Source organism: Ovis aries, chromosome 14 (genome assembly GCF_016772045.2).
Source record: "Ovis aries strain OAR_USU_Benz2616 breed Rambouillet chromosome 14, ARS-UI_Ramb_v3.0, whole genome shotgun sequence".
Classification (NCBI taxonomy): domain Eukaryota; kingdom Metazoa; phylum Chordata; class Mammalia; order Artiodactyla; family Bovidae; genus Ovis; species Ovis aries.
Genome location: NC_056067.1, coordinates 63598011 through 63615974, shown reverse-complemented (window position 1 = coordinate 63615974; position 17964 = coordinate 63598011). Strand labels below are relative to the sequence as shown.

Genomic DNA, 17964 nt, shown 5'->3' with positions numbered 1-17964 from the left:
AGGGACTAAACTATACTCAAGGGTCTGAACTTGAAAGGTATAACACTTTCCCATTCATATAGAGATAAAAAGTGGCAAAACAGACAGAACCTTTTGTCTTGTCAGGGGCTTAAAGGGACGTTATGACCAGGCCTGCATGGACAGCTTCAAGAACAAAGGATTCCAGGATTAAAAGATTCCACAGTGGAGGGGACGTAAGTATAGCTATGGCTGATCCATGCTGATGTATGGCAGAAGCCATCACAGTACTGTAATTGTCCTTTAATTAAAAATAAATAAATTAAGGGGAAAAAAGCTTGCAACAGGACTTCCCTGGTGGTCCACTGGTTGGGATTCTGACTGCCTATGTAGGGCACATGGGCCTGATCCCAGGAATCAAGAGATTCCACATGCCTCAGGGCAGTTAAGCTCGTGGGCCACAAGCCCATGTGCCTAGAGTGAGTGCTCCACCACAAGAGAAGCCACAGCGATGAGAGACCTTGCTCCACAGCAAAGAGCAGCCGCCTTCCCACACCTAGAGAAAGCCTGTGCACAGCGATGAAGAGCCAGCACGGACATTAACTAGTTAATTAAAACACTGCGACAACCAGCCATACCTCCTCCCCTTTTAGTGTGTGGGTGTAAGTGTGAAAGTGTGAGTTCACACATGGGTATTTAATCTGTATTGTTCTCTCTTCTCCTTGGAATTTTCTTCCCCATGGGCTAGGGTTATTTTACATTCAGTAAACACTGTTTGACCATCCCTCTCACTCCCCCCAAAGCCCATCTAACTCAAGTAAGATGATTCTTTGGGGCACAAGTTCACGAAATCATTGGTCTGCTGGCTTTCCAAATAAAGTCGCTATTCTTTTCCTGAAGACCTCATCACTCTGTCCCTTGACAGACAATGTGAGGTTTGACTCAGAGCACATTCATGAGACATTAGGAGAGGTGTCATTTATTTAAGACACAATCCACAGACGTCACTCTCACAATTGATATCTGTGGCTTAAAAGAAGATACACAGATGGTGAACAGGCATATGAAAAGATGCTCAGCATTGCTAGTTAGTAGAGAAAGGCAAATCAACACCGCAAGGAGGTACCACCTCATATCGACCAGAATGTCCATCATTAGACAGTTAATTAATAACAGATGCTGAAGAGGTTGTGGAGAAGAGGGATACCCTCTTACACTGTTGGGGGAGCACAAGCTGGTGCAACCACTGTGGAAAACAGTTTGGAAGTGCCTCAAAAAACAGTAAAAACAGAGTTTCCATATGATCCAACAATTCCAGTCCTAGCATGTATCTGGTAACAAACTATACCTTGAGAAGATTCATGAACCCCTTGTTCATAGCAGCAAAACTTACAATAGCCAAGACATGGGGACAGCCTAATTGTCCATCGAGAGATGAATGGATACAGAAGATGCATGTGCTTATACACACAGAGAATGGACACCACTCAGACATTTAAAGAATGAAATCATGCCATTTGCAGCAGCATGGATGGACCTGGAGATTACATTATTAATGGAAGTAGACAGAAAGAGAAAGACAATTTTCATGTGATATCACCCGTATGTGGAATCTGAGGGGAACATGTCAGTGAAACAGGAAGAGACTCACAGACATAGAGACCAGGCTTGTGGTTGCCAAGAAGGGAAGGACGGGGGCTTGGGATTAGCAGATGCAATCTATTTATAGATAGGATGGATAAAGAATGAGGTCCTACAGTATGGCACAGGAAATTCTTTTCTGTATCTTACCATAAATCATAAAGGAAAAGAATATATTGTCATGGTGAATCAATATGCTGTATGGCAGAAATGAACTATACTTCAATACATTTTTTTAATTTTTAAAAATGTGTGGTTTAAATATCTGCAATGAAACATTACATGGCAGCAAAAATGCACGAACTGAAATGATCAAGAACACAGATCAATTCTGAGACATGATATTAAGTAAATAAAAGGACATTTTAAGAAGGGGGACTGTAATGTTACTCCATTCCATACATAATGATGAACAGGAGACCTGATTTATTACTTTTGGAGCATCACTAATGTTAACGACCCCCACCTCCAGCACAATGGTGTGGAATCGCTGCCCTTACTGAGGTTCTTCCCTGTCTATGAACAACAGCTGAACTGGGTGTATGTCTGCCCTTGGAGTCCAGAAAGAGCTGCGCCATTGTGTCCCAGTTTGGAGTTGATTGTTGTGGACACGCCCCTCACTCAAGCATGCCGGAGCTTGGAAGTCTCTACTTGACATATTTTGTGTTCATCTGAGTATCTAGGAAGCAAGGTGGTCCACCTTTTCAGGCAGAACAAATCCCGCTCCCCAGAGAACACCACAGTCATCTTTACACACATTATCTTTGTGTACATGTGTGGTCCTTGGGTTGGAAAGGGAGGAAGAGAGAGAGACAGAGAGAGTGTTGTGTGTGCAAAGTCTCCACTCACAGTCAGGAAAAAATTTCAGATGAAGAAGAGTCAGACAAAGACAAATATCACATGATATCGCTTATGTGACATCTGAAAAAATAAACTTATTTGGAAAACAGACTCACAGAGAATGAACTTACGGTTACCAGGGGGGATATGTCAGAGGGAGGTTATATTGTAAGTTTGGTACTGACATATACTCATGGCTATATTAAAAATGCATGACCACAAGGACCTACTGAATAAAACAGAGAGTTCTACTTAATATTCTGTAACTACCTAAGTGGGAAAAGAATTTGAAAAGCAATAGATGCATGTATATGTATAACTGAGTCACTTTGCTGTATACCTGAAACTAACACAGCTGGTTCCTTAATCGCATATATTACAATGTAGAATTTTTTCATATTTTCAAAGACCCATAATATGCATGTCTGGTCCTCTCATAAGAATGCAGGATAAAAGTCTCTATTAATGAATCTTTAATTGGCAAGCTACACAGCCTCACACACCAGGTGGGAACATGTGGTTTCTCTTCTGTGAAGAGTTAAGGTGAATGAGATTTATCATGGGTTGGGAAAAGCATCCTGCATGGTATACACTGAAGCACAGTTAGTACTTCATAAAGGCAGCAAGATCTGTTCGAATCCTCTTAGGTTTACAGTGTTTAGGGAAACAAAAAGGGATGATCGGGTCATGAGGCATGCTCCGTGATGTGGCTCAGGTCAGACTTCCATCTCTGGCGTGAGAAGAGGCTGGCCATCTTCCCATGTGACATGAACCAGGCTGACTGTACCAACAATACCGCCCGCCTTCCGCATCCTGTGACTCAGTCAGCTTTGCTCAGTTCTGCCTCCTGTCTCACAGAAGCAGAGCCATGAGCCCCACACTCCTCATCCTCCTGAGTCTTGGTGAGTCCAGAAAGACACCGTTGGAGTGGGTTATGGTGGAAATTGGGGGGTCCTTGCACCCCTGACCAGGTTCGCTGCATGAGGGTGCAGAGTGTGGGGTCCATCAGGACAAGCCATCTGTGACGTGGATTTCCTTCTAGGATTCAGTGTGAGTCTGAGGATCTGGACAGCCATGGGTGAGTCCTCCCCATACCTTATTTCTGTGCTGAGCAGAGCAGTTGGGGCCGATCCAGAGGACACAGGGGGACTGGGGTGAGACCCGTGTCAGTACAGTGAGAGCTGCGTGCCCTGTGGATCCCAGGTCCTCCTATTGGCCTTGATATTCATCTTCACTCTCCCCAGAGGTTAGCCCAGCTCTGAACTCTGGACCTGAAGCCATGGTATGAAGTCTGGGAGCTGGAAGCTAGGCCCAGTGAGTGCCATTTCTATCATGAGAGGGGAGCAAGAGGCTGCAGCCCACAGACCCTCCCCTACAAGCTGGCTCATGGCATCTCCAGCTGGGCCTTAACAACAGGATCTGCAGGAAGCCCGCTGGACCTGAGCCCAGGGAAGGGTCTGCTCATCAGGCAGGGACACCTGGACCTTGTCACACATGTGATGCAGGTTAGCTAACAAAGGAGCCAGGTTCAAGCTTTATTTCCTTCTTTTCATTCAAGTGGCTTTTTCACTTGTTACCTGTGTTACTGTTAGTCGCTCAGTCATGTCAGACTCTTTGTGACCTCACGGAATGTAGCTCGCCAGGCTCCTCTGTCCATGTAATTCTCCAGGCAAGAATACTGGACGGGATTGCCATTTCCTTCTCCAGGGGATCTTCCCTAGCTGGGGACTGAACCCTGCTCTTCCGCATTGCAGGAAGTTTCTTTACTGTCTGAGCTACAACAAATCCAACAGGGAAGCCCTCTCACTTCTTTTCCATGCATCAGTTTTTTGGTGGTGTTTCTTTTGCCTGCATCGTACAGCATGCAGGATCTCAGTTCCATGATTAGGGATTCAACCTGGGCCCTTGGCAGAGAAAGTGCTGAGTCCTAACCACCACACCACCCAGGAATCCCTAGTGTTTTGTGGTTTGAGAGAGTTTTCAACATTTTGTCAACCCACGGAGTTGTTCTTCTCCTGATCAGACTCACTGCTGAGAATCATATTCTTAGAATCTCCATCATGTCTGTCCTGGGTTGATTGTGTCTCTGTCTGTCCCCAAGCCCCAGGTATCCTTGAGTATCAGGGTGATACACTTTAGGGTTGGTGCCTTGGAAGCATTGAATGGGAAGTGCTCCAACAAGACCAGTGGGGAGAGGGGACCATTCCTATTTTCCTCTCAAAACCTGTGACTCCTTCTGTGCTAGGTGAAAATGACAAGCCCTCTTTGTCAGCCCGGCCATGCCCCATGGTTCCCTTAGGACAGACTGTGACTCTTCAGTGTCACTTCCATTCTCCACTGAAGAGATTCAGACTGTTCAAAACAGATGGGGCCAGTGTGCCCGAGCTCCATGGAAATCATTTCAACACCTTGACCTTTGGTCCGGTGACCAGAGAACATGCCGGGTCCTACACATGTTCCAGATTCTCCAGGTTTCTCCTTGGGTTATCCAGACACAGTGATCCCCTGCAGATTGTGGTCACAGGTAGGAGGGGTCCAGCCCAGCCCGGGACAGCCGTCTATGCAGGCAATCCCATCCTAGGTCCACATTCATTAGGTGGTCCAAGATTTACTCAGGATTTTCAGCCAGGAATGATCCAGGAAAGAGAACCGACTCTGACAGTTTAAACTCAGGGTGTTGAGTAGATGGGATGCCCTGGCAAAGGAAGGAGGAGCCTCCCTAGACATTAGTTAGACAGGATGCTGCCACTGCCTGCCACCAGGGAGGATGGGGAACGACCGTGATCTAGCACCTGCCACCCAGTAGAGAGCTGTAATCCCATATGAAGGAGCTGGAGCCCCAGGGAGGAGTCCCAGGAATATCTCCAGAGGTATGATGTGGGTGTCACAGATGGGGAATTATTCCCTTTTTTCTCTACCTCTTTTCCAAACTTCTGCCAGTCATCACCCACATTCTAGATGAGAGTGAACGGAGCCAGGGAATGCATCGTCAGAACCACGCAGCTCCCCACCACACATATTAGGAACAGGATGAAGCTGAGAGCATGGCAACCCACTCCAGTATTCTTGCCTGGAGAATACTTGTCCATAGGACAATCCTATGGACAGAGGAGCCTGGCAGGCTATGGTTCACGGGGTTGCAGAATTGGACAGGACTGAAGTGTCTGAGTATGCATGCCTGAAGCTGAGAGCAGATCCAACAGCTAAAGAGCTTAGAATAAACACAGAGGAGGCTGGAGGTCTTGAGCAAAGAGAAACAGAAAAGCATGAGCCTGAGCCTGAGAACAAGGCTAAAGAAAATGCAACAGAACAGACAGGAAGGGTAATTGGCTTTGCTGGTTCATGGGAACCTTTTTCACACCTTCAGATGTCAGGGGAAGTGACAAGGTGGGGTGACTCACTGAAACTCACACCCTCTTTACTCCTAGGTGTGTTCACAAAACTCTGAATCTCAGCCCACCCAGGCCCCCTCATGCATGCGGGAGAGAATGTGACCCTCCGCTGTCACTCACCGCTGCTGCTTGACAAATTATCCTGCACAAAACAAGCAGCACAGGGCATTTCCAGAGACGTGGAGAGATGCTCACTGGTGGGCATGCCCCAGCTGACTTTCTCATTGGCCCGATGACTTTGCCAAGTGCCAGCACCTATAGATGCTATGGCTCTCTCAGCCACTCCCCCTATGAGGGTCAACACCCAGCGACCCCGTGGACATCACCATCACAGGTAAGTGTGACCAGACCAGTCCCTTCTGCTCTCTGTGTCACAGGTCTGGTGTCCAGTCCAGCATCAGTACCGGGAGTGAATGACTGGCGTGCAGACACTCACAAACTCAGGAGAGGGAACAAACCAGAGAGAGGAGGTGTGTAAGCGGAAGGGCAATGAGAACATAGTCCCTGCCGTGTGCTAAGGGGAAGACACAGCCGGTGACAGAGCGAAGGAGCGAGAATGTGAAAGAACGACCAACAGAGAGAAATACACCAGAGCAGGGACGCGGGCAGTTCCCGCTCAGGCAGCCAACCATGGTGGTTACGGGGTTGGTTACCCGCTTTCATGTCAGAGCTCCCTTCCTCTGTCAGCAGCACACTGTGGTACCAGACGCCCTGCAGTCCGGCCCCTGGGTGATCGAGATGGAGGTCGACACCCTGACGTTGCTCAGCCTTGTGGTTTAACACGTCCTTCTGCACAAAGAGGGGGGAGCGGTCCCTCCAACCCTCCCACTGAGGAGTCCCTTCCAGCCCCTGGGGGTGGGCAGGGCAGTCCTGAACAAGCCCTCAAGAAGGAGACAGTGAAAGATCGAATGAGATTCTGCCAATTTCCACTCCATAATCTCTTCTTCTGGGTCAATGCCATGTTTTCTGATTGTCCCAGCAGTAGCGAGTAAGTTCCATTTATTTCAAGAAACCGCACATGTTTGATTTTTAAAATTTATTTATTATTTATGTTTGTTGAAGTCTACTTGATTTAAGATGTTGCTAATTCCTGTTGTACAACAGAGTGATTCAGTTATTCATATGTATACACATATATATACATATACTCTTTCTTTAAAAAAGGACATTAAATGACAAACCATTTTAAAAACTATTAATTTGTTCAAGAGGGTTTTAAATGACACCCCATTTTTACAGTTATTTCTGAAGTTTTCCCTGTGCCGGGTGTCCCTTGCTGTGGGGCTTTCTCTCCTGGCGGTGGGCGGCCTTCTCACTGCAGTGCCTCTCTTGTTGCACACTTCCGGCTTTAGTCCTCTATTTAGGACTAGACTTACTTTGTGCTCTGAGATCAAGGTCTCTTCCTTGCAGGTCGGTCCAGGAAACCCTCTCTCTCAGCGCAGGCGGGCCCGTGGTGAGGTCAGGGGAGAACGTGACCTTGGTCTGCAGCTTCGAGAGCACCTTTGACCAGTTCCATCTGCTCAGGGAGGGGAAGGGCCTTGGGCGCCTCCTCGCTGGGGAACCGGGCCCCTGTGGAGCACTCCAGGCAGAGTTCCCTCTGGGTCCTGGGACTCCAGCCCACAGCAGGGTCTACAGGTGCTACGGCTCCTTCACTCGCTCTCCCTACTCGTGGTCAGACTCCAGCGACCCACTGTTCCTGTCTGTCACAGGTGAGGAGCCTCTTCCTGGCCCCTGCTTTGTTCTTCCTGTTCAGTCGCTATGTTGTGTCCAACTCTTTGCCTCCCTGTGGACTGCAGCACGACAGACTCCTCTGTCCTTCACTATCTCCTCCTCATGGATCACAGCCTTGTAGTGGTGAAGGGGCCTTCATACCTCAGGGAAGCTATGAGCCAGTCGTGCAGGGCCTCCCAAGCCTGACGGGTCATAGTGAAGAGTCCTGACAAAACGTGATCCCCTGGAGGAGGAAATGGCAACCCATTCCAGCATTCTTGCCTGGAGAACCCATGAAGAGTCCCTTGCTTTACAATACACTAAATCACACTGCGGTGGTCAAGAAGGCCATTTGGCTTTTTCCATAATATCCTACTGTATCACCGAGCTCCTTCTCAAGGTCTCCGTGCTGGCGTCAGGGAACCTTAGGTCTTCTGGAGAAACGGAGGCAATGAGAAAGAGCGAGGAAGGGATTTGGTAGATGGCATCTCAACCCTCTTCCACCTCCTGTATGGATGCTCCATACCAGAGTCCTGTCTATCCAGGCAAATAAAGAAAAAGGTCAGAGTAGACCCAGGAGGAGGAGAGGCTGGGCTCATTCAGGAGGATCCGAGATTGCATCGGCCCCTTGCTCTTAATGTTTTCCCAGTAGCACCTCTGACATACAGGTGATTTTCCAATAAAGGAGCATTGGTTCTCATTCCTGAAGCAGAGAGGATATCTCTTGCTTACAGCTGTCTTTCATCACGAGGCATACCTTCCCACCTCCTTCCACCATCTCTTCTCCTGGATGGAGGTTCTACTCAACGAATTCACGGTGAGGGACCAGAAGCTCTCCCCTGCCCCATCAGTGCTCTGAGGGATGAGACAGTCAAGGACAGGCAGGAGGTCAGCCTTCCATAACAAGAGTCCTCCCTTGTTGGGGCGAGGAAGGTTACTCTTCACCACTTCTGCCTTTTCTCCCCTAGGATCCACTACAAGTACTTGCCCATCACCAATGGATCCACACACCACAGAAGGTAAGCAAGACGGTCTATCTCAGCACATTTCTGAGAAGACAGAGCGTTCCTGTGTGAGTGTCGGTTCTACCACCTCCCAGCTCTGTGACTTTGGGCTCCTCAACGTCCCTGTAATGTCAGCATTTGAGATCATGGTCTGTATTAGAACCAGAGGGGGCACTGAGTTTCTGATTCTCTGGGACTGGGAATTTCTACATTGAACAAAGCGAGACAGAGTGACTTGACCCCATGCATGAGGGAGCTGCTCACCCTCCCTCAACCAGCATCTTTGGGGAAGGATGGGGGCAAGGGGAGGATTTTAGGGAGAACCTTCAGTACGCATTATTCCTCTGCTAGTGTTTTATGAACTAAACATTCCACAGTTCAGAAAGAGAAGTGTCGTGTCTTCTTGAGGATTCCATTCCAGGTCTATGTGGATGGAGGGGGAAATATATGGAGGATTAAAGCAGTCCCCATTCATGCAAAAGCACCATGCCTTGTCATATGGGCAGCAGAGAAAAACTGCATCAGTGCCGGGGGACCTGGTTTCAGACCGCTGCTGGTCTTGCATGGCCTCTTTACTTCATCCACTGCTAGCATCTCTCCTGGATTCTTTGGTGCCTCCTGGGAAGTGGAGACCATACTGATCAGGTTGAGAGCTGCTGACACACTTTGACACAAGGATAGAATAACTCCTGTGTGTAGGGGCAGGGTGTATGCAATGGATAACCAGACCTTCTCCCGTTGGCTTTTTGGCAGAAGCACGGCTTCCTCAAGGCCACTCCAGCCAGCTGCACCTTCTCCTTAGGCTCTCTGTAGCCTTCATCTATACCAGCATCTTCCTCGCTGTTCTTGTCTGTCACTGCTTACCCACAAAGTATGAAGAGCCAAACTGTCACTGGTGTTCTACCCACAATCGCAAGTCTGAAGGAGGGAAGCACAGCATCATCTGACCCACGGGGAGGTGGGCTTATAGCAGAGAATGGCGTTTTCACTTCCTGTAGGTGAAAAACTGATTTCCATTGTTGTAATCCCTGAGGGAATATCTTTCAGAGGACAATGGAACCATGTTCTTTTTATGAAAATATGTGTTAATTTATTTATGTATTTATTTTTTAGTTTATAATAGTGTATTGCTTTTGCTCTACACCAACATGAATCTGCCATAGGTATACACCTGTTACCTATCCTGAACCCCCCTCCTTCCTCCCTCCCTGTACCAGCTGCCTCAGGTCTCAGCTGCAGCATGGGGGATCCTCATTGCAGTGCTGGGGTGCAGTTCAAGGCTCCAGAGCTGGCAGGCTCAGCAGTTGCAGCATTGAGGATAGTTGCTTCAAGGGATGTGGGATCTCAGTTCTCCCACCAAAGATAGAACCCACGCTCCCTGAACTGGAAGGTGGACTCTTAATCCCTGGGCCACCAGGGACATTCCGAGCCCTGTTCTTCCTTTCAACCACAGCCATCTGTTCTTCTCCCCTTTATGATCTTGGGAATCTGCTGATAGGCATTAGAGGATGGTCCATAACAGAAGATGTAGGATGGGCTCTGTGGGTTTGCACAGATTCCTGAGAGAGTCTGTCAGTGGCTGGATTTATTTATGGGATGGTTTTTTTTTTCTTTTCTTTTTTTTTTTAACTTAGTGGAGTAGGCATACTCAGCCTCCTGGGGCATATCCCTGCTTTTTTGGCTTTGATGTCCCGACCAAAGATATGGAAGTCTAGAAGAATTGCCCCCACCCCAAGAGCCTTGAGTCTCTTCCATTCGCAGATGTTGCCATCACGGAAGGAGAGCCCAAGGAAGACAGAACAGTGAACAGCAAGGTGGATCCTCCCAGCCCAAACCCTTGCCATAGCCCGAGCCCCTCCAATGCCCCATGTTCCAGCCTTCGAAGATCACATCTCATTCCATGATTCACATCTCCTTCCTCTCAGGACCGATCAGCGAAGGATGTGATATTCGTCCACTTGAACCACAGGACCCTCTCTGAGGGACTGTTCACTCCCACTCCCCTGAGCCCCATGCACCTCTCCACCAAGCCCAGTATCTATGAGGAATTCGATGTAAACCAAGACCATGCTGACCCTGACCTGGACCCATCCTTTGAGCACACAGAGCGTTATAAATTGAAGAGCTACATCTCTTTCTAAAGGGGTTCCTCCCTGGGCACTCCATCTCCTCCTCCAAAGCAGCCCAGCAGCTCTGAGGTTAAGAGTGGAGTCCAAGAATTATAGGATCGTCTTCAAAAATCCCACCACCTCTTAGTAATCCCCTGGCTATTCTAACACTCTATTTTAACTATCTAACCTTTAGGGAGAAGTTATTCTAATCAATTGCACATACAGGGTAGGTTACCATTATCATCTAACTTTTTTGAAAATTCCAAAAAAGCATAAAAATTTGCAAGTTGAGTCTTCAAATTATTCAGTTTAAAATACAATAAAGCCAATGGGGGGGGGAAACCTCTGTTCAGTAATAGTTTACTAGAATTAACTTGTTTACAAGACAGAAACCAACTTGTAGACTTAGAGAACAAACTTAGAGTTACAGAGGGGAAGGATGCGGGGAGAGATGGATTGGAAGTTCAAGATTGACATGTGCACACTGCTATATTTAAAACAAAATGCTTTCCATGAAACAATAATAAAAGCAATGCATGTTGGCCAAAGAAAGATGAAGTATATTCTCTTTGAGATATCCACTGTGATGCCACTTGCCACATGAGGCTGTGTGTCTGCATGCTATGGCTATTCAGTCATGTTTGACTCTTTGTGACCCCATGGATGCTGTGTAGCTCGCTAGGCTCCTCTGTGAATGGGATTCTCCAGGCAAGAATCCTGGAGTGGTTGCCATTCCCTTCCCGAGGGGATCTTCTAGACCCAGGGATGGAACCTTCATCTCTCATGTCTCTTGCATTGGCAGGCAGATTCTTTACCACTGAGCCATCGGGAAGCCCCTCAGCCTTTTCCCAGCCATGTGCCCTGAGGGAGCTGGGGTTCCATGAGTAGAAATAGGACAAGATCCTCCTAGTCTGGATCTACACTGGCCGAGAAAGTACTCACCCAGCCACGTGGTACAGACAATGACTCTAGACGTATATGAAGTAAAGCATTCAGTTCTTCAGTCACACCCACCACATTTCCAGTGCTCAGTAGCATCGTGTGGCCAGGTGCCATGGTGCTGGACAGAGCAGATGTTTAAAACATCCCGTCACCACAGAGAATTCTACTGGACAGTCCACTCCAGATCACTGAGGCCTGCAGAGAGATCACTTGCCCCAGGGAGGCTTTGCATGTGTTCTGCTCATCCATCAATATTTGCATGTTTTGTCTTTTTTGCCTCTTTTCACGAAAGCCAAGGATTTGAGAATCTTGTGCCTTTTAAGTTATCAGCTGGTGGCACAATGTGGCTTGGTTCAACCAAGCAGAGGGCTGAAGAGAATAACACCATGAGGACCCTGGTGTGAACCGAGCTGGCAAGTGGGGTGAAGATCAAGCTCCATTTAGCTTTAGTTGCTCATTGAGCTCCTTATGTGTGATGTCTCTCTTGGGTTAGAACTCAACCGCCCAAGAACTCTTTTACCAAGAAATGTCAGGATTGCTTAAAGTGAAGACATTCTGGGGCTCCCGTGTTGCTACTGTCCTTGTTTCCATTTTCCCCCTAATTATCCTTTTGTTTTTCTTTTCTCCTTTAGGTACAGGGAGCAGATTTCATAACCTTCATTTTTCTGAATGTTCACAGTGTAGACACGAACCCCAGTTATTCTCACATATCTTCTTTTAAAACAATATTAGAATGTTAGCATTTGATGCCTGCATTCTATAGAATCTGAATTCTTCACCCAATGATAGAAGATGGGTTTACTGGTTCATGAGTGTATTTCTGCTGTGTGGCACCAATGCCTGGTACACAGTAGGTGCTCTGCAACAATTTATGAACTGACCAAAGATGAGAAGTAAATTGCATTTCAGAATGGCTGCTATCCAAAAGTCTACAAGCAATAAATGCTGGCGAGTTGTGGAGAAAATGGAATCCTCTTACACTGTTGGTGGGAATGCATTCTCGTACAGCCACTATGCAGAAGAGTGTGGAGATTCCTTAAAAAACTGGAAATAGAACTGCCTTATGACCCAGCAATCCCACTGCTGGGCATGCACACAAAGGAAACCAAAATTGAAAGAGACAAGTGTACCCCAGTGTTCATCACAGCACTGTTTATAGTAGCCAGGACATGGAAGCAACCTAGATGTCCATCAGCAGACGAATGGATAAGAAAGCTGTGGTACAGATACACAATGGAGTATTACTCAGCCATTAAAAAGAATACATTTGAATCAGTTCTGAATAGATGGATGAAACTGGAGCCTATTATACAGAGTGAAGTAAGCCAGAAAGAAAAACACCAATACAGTATACTAATGCATATATATGGAATTTAGAAAGATGGTAATGATAACCCTGTATGCGAGACAGGAAGAGAGACCCAGATGTATAGAACAGTCCTTTGAACTCTGTGGGAGAGGGCAAGGGTGGGATGATTTGGGAGAATGGCATTGAAACATGTATAATATCATATAAGAAATGAATCACCAGTTCAGGTTTGATGCATGATACAGGATCCCTGGGGCTGGTGCACTTGGAAAACCAGAGGGATGGTATGGGGAGAGAGGTGGGAGGGGGATTCAGGATGGGGAACACGTGTACACCCATGGCGGAATCATGATGATGTATGGCAAAACCAATACAATATTGTAAAGTTGAAAGAAAAATATTATGTTGGTTCCAGGTATTTAGAACTGAAATTTTTAAAAATACCATTTACAATAGCACCAAAAAATGAAATACCTAATTATACATCTAACACAATATGTACATAGCTATGTCTAGAAGATGAAACAGTGTGGGAAAAAATCAAGTAAAATCTGAGCAAATGGAAAAAAAATCCAATACAATATTGTAAAGTAATTAACCTTCAACTAAATTAAATAAATTTACATTTAAAAAATAAATTAAAAATTAAAATAACAAACTTTTTTAAAATAAATAAAATTTCCACACACAAAAAAATTTATGAACTGACCAAAGACAAGAAGTAAATTCCATTTCTGGAAGGGACTGGGAAAATAAACTTATGAGTCCTAGTTGGAGCGAGACTGTCCAGGGCTGATTCAGGATGAAAACCTGGGTCTCAACCTCTACAGTAGGTGGTCAGATAGGGCAGAAAGAGAAAGAGCTGAGACCTCAGGTCTGGGCTGAGATGCCTCCTGAGCCCTGCCTGGAGACATCGGCTCTGGGTCCACAGAGGTGCTGCCCCCCTCTGCGAGTCCACGGCCGTGGGAACCCCGAGGGGTGGTGGCAGCCCCCCAGGGACCGCATCCTGTTTGCCCTCTAGGGCCCCGTGGTCTCCTCATCTGCACAGGGCGGGGGCGGGGGCGGCTGGGCGCTCAGAGCTGCACACATGCCTTCCATCCTCTCTGAGCTTCTCCTCCTCGGCCAGATGTGCAGGGCAGGGAGGGGACGGCAGGAGGGCACGGGAAGCCCACCCTGCCCCCAGTTCATGGGAACCACAGGGTTCCATCAGCAGTAGGTACCAGGGATCCTGATGGAGAGAGAATCAGCCCAAGCTTTTGGTGGCAAATCTCTCACTTCCAGGGTTGAGTCTGGGCCAAGGGACCCTGAACCATGCAGGTGTGTTCTCCCGGGTCTCCTGGGACCCATATCTCACTTGAATCCAAGGAGCTTTCTGGGGGGCAAGGTCAGGACACTGGGATTCTAGAGTGATGCTGGTGAAACCTGGAAGGGTTCCTGAGCTGAGCTGGGGAGTGAGGGGTGGGGAGGTCCTGGGACTCAGCCTCTGACTTCCTTCCAGGGACCTTCCACAAACTCACCATCTGGGCTGAGACTCTTCTGGGCAGCTCAGGGTGCCCATGTGCATACACCTTATGCAGAGTTGGAATGTGAGAGTGAGCACACAGACCACCAGGGAGGATGCTGCAGTTGGCCTGCACTCTTTGGAGAAGGAAATGGCAATGCATTCCAGTATTCTTTCCTGTAAAATCCCACGGACATTGGAGCCTGCCAGCCTACAGTCCATAGGGTTGCAAAGAGTCAGAGACGACAGAGTGACTTCAATTTTTTTCATCTTATTTTAAAAATTATTTGTTTTACATATTCTATTTTAATCTCATCACATACATATTTTATTGAAGTGTAGTTGACTTACAATGTTTCAGCTGCGCAGCATGGTGATTTTCAATTACACAAATATGCATACATTATTTTCCGATTATTTTCCATTTTAAGTTATTACAAGATATTGACTATAGCTCCCCATGCTATACAGTAAATCTTTGCTGCTTGTTGCATATTGTTTTTTAAAATTAGAAATCTAGCTTTGTATTCATACTTCTATTTTTAAATTTACGGTGTATTCCACGTCAGTGTTATGCTACACTGAGAGTGAAAGCATGATGCCCAAATCCCACCATGTCCACGGTAAAAGTAAATGGAAAACAATGGCAATGGTAATTGTGGGAGGAGATATTGAATCGCATTATGTTACTGGTGGGCATTCCTGGTGACTCAGAGGATAAAGAATCTGCCTGCAACGCAGGAGACCTGAGTCAATCCCTCAGTTGGGAAGATCTCCTGGAGAAGGAAATGGCAACCCACCCCAGCATTCGTGCCTGGAGAACCCCCATGGACAGAGGAGCCTGGCGGGCTGCAGCGCATGGCATCACAAAGAGTCAGACACGACTGAGGGACTAAACTATTCTCAAGGGTCTGAACTTGAAAGGTATAACACTTTCCCATTCCTATAGAGATAAAAAGTGGCAGAACAGACAGAACCTTTTGTCTTGTCAGTGGCTTAAAGGGACATTATGACCTGACCTGCATGGACAGCTTCAAGAACAAAGGATTCCAGGATTAAAACATGCCACAGTGGAGGGGACATAAGTATAGCTATGGCTGATCCATGTTGATGTTTTGCAGAAGGCATCACAGTATTGTAATTGTGCTAAAATTAAAAATAAGTAAACTAAGGGGAAAAAAGCTTGCCACAGGACTTCCCTGTTGGTCCAGTCATTGGGAATCTGCCTGCCTATGTGGGGGACATGGGCCCTATCCCGGAAAAGGGAAGATTCCACATGCCTCAGGGCAGTTCAGCCCGTGGGCCACAAGGCCATGTGCCTAGAGCGGGTGCTCCACAACAAGAGAAGCCACGGCGATGAGAGACCCAAAACCACAGAAAGAGCAGCCCCCTTCCCACAGCTAGAGAAAGCCTGTGCACAGCGATGAAGAGCCAGCACAGACATTAATTAGTTAATTAAAACACTGCAACAACCAGCCACACCTCCTCCTCTTTTAGTGTGTGGGTGTAAGTGTGAAAGTGTGAGTTCACACATGGGTATTTAATCTGTATTGTTCTCTCTTCTCCTTGGCATTTTCTTCCCCATAGGCTAGGGTTATTTTACATTCAGTAAACACTATTTGACCATCCCTCTCACTCCCCGAATGCCCATCTAACTCAAGTAAGATGATTCTTTGGGGCAAAAGTTCACGATCTCGTTGGTCTGCTGGCTTCCCAAATAAAGTCACTATTCCTTTCCTGAAGACCTCATCACTCTGTCCCTTGACAGGAAATGTGAGGTTGGACTCAGAGCACATTCATGACACTTTAGCAGAGGTGTCATTCATTTTAGACAGAATCCATAGACGTCACTCTCACAGTTGATATATGTGGTTTAAAAGATACGCAGATGGCCAACAGCCATTCGAAAAGAGGCTCAGCATTGCGAATTAGTAGGAAAGGCAAATCAACACTGCAAGGAGGTACCACCTCAGACCGATCCGAATGGCCATCATTAGACAGTTGATAAATAACATGCTGGAGAGGGTGTGGAGAAGAGGGAACCCTCTTACACTGTTGGGGGAGTGTAAACTGGTGCAGCCACTGTGGAAAACAGTATGGCAGTTCCTCAAAATAAGTAAAAACAGTTTCCATATGATCCAACAATTCCAATCCTGAGCATATACCTGGAAAAAAAATTTACCTTGAAAAGATTGATGCACCCCTATGTTCATAGCAGGAAAACTTACAATAGCCAAGACATGGAAACGGCCTAATTGTCCATCGAGAGATGAATGGATACAGAAGATGTATATCCTTATACACACAGAGAATGGACACCACTCAGACATTTAAAGAATGAAATCATGCCATTAGCAGCAGCATGGATGGACCTGGAGATTAACATATTAATGGAAGCAGACAGAAAGAGAAAGACAGTTTTCATGTGCTATCACCCATATGTGGAATCTAAAAGCAACATGTCAGTGAAACAGGAAGAGACTCACAAACATACAGAACAAACTTGTGTTTGCCAAGGAGGTATGTCTGGAGGCTTGTGATGAGCAGATGAAATCTATTTATACATAGAATGGATAAAGAATGAGGTCCTACAGTGTGGCACAAGGAATTCTATTCAGTATCTTGCCATAAATCATAATGGAAAAGAATATACGTGTCGAGCGGAATCAGTTTGCTGTGCGGCAGAAATGAGCTATACTTCAATAATGTTTTTAATTTTTTTAAATTTGTGGTTTAAATATCTGCAAGGAAATATATGGCAGTAAAAGTGCACAAACTTAAATGACAATACAGATCAATTCTGGAACATGATATTAAGTAAATAAAAGGACATTTTAAGATGGGTGACTGTACTGTTACTCCATTACATACTTAATTATCAAGAGGAGACCAGATTTATAACTTAGGGAGCATCACTAATGTTAATGACCCCCACCCCCAGCACAATGGTGTGGAATTACAGCCCTTACTGAGGTTCACTCCTGTCTATGAACAACAGCTGAACTGGGTATGTCTGCCCTTGGGCTCCTGAAACAGCTGGGCCATTTTGTCCCAGTTTGGAGTTGATTGTTGTGGACACGCCCCTCACTCAAGCATTCTGGAGCTTGGAAGTCTCTACTTGACATATTTTGTGTTCATCTGAGAATCCCAGGGATGGGGGAGCCTGGTGGGCTGCCATCTATGGGATCACACAGAGTGGGACACAACTGAAGCCACTTAGCAGCAGCAGCAGTAGAGTATCTAGGAAGCAGTGTGGTCCACTTTTTCAGGCAGGACAAATCCCCCTCCCAGAAAAACACCACAGTCACCTTTACACACGTTATCTTTGTGTACATGTGTGATCCTTGGATTGGAAAGGGAGGAAGAGAGAGAGACAGAGAGAGTGTTGTGTCTGCAAAGTTTCCACTCACAGTCATGAAATAATTTCAGATGAAGAGGAGTCAGAGAAAGACAAATATCACATGATATTGCTTATTTGTGACATCTAAGAAAATGAACTTATTTACAAAACAGACTCACAGAGAAGGAACTTACGATTACCAGGAGGGATATGTCA

At 46.5% G+C, this 17964-nt stretch overlaps 1 pseudogene; it reads left to right on the top strand.

Annotated features, from left to right (window-relative positions):
• The first annotated feature begins 3256 nt into the window (after nucleotides 1-3256).
• Nucleotides 3257-13478, top strand: LOC114108695 (leukocyte immunoglobulin-like receptor subfamily B member 1; annotated as a pseudogene).
• Nucleotides 13479-17964: the final 4486 nt, after the last annotated feature.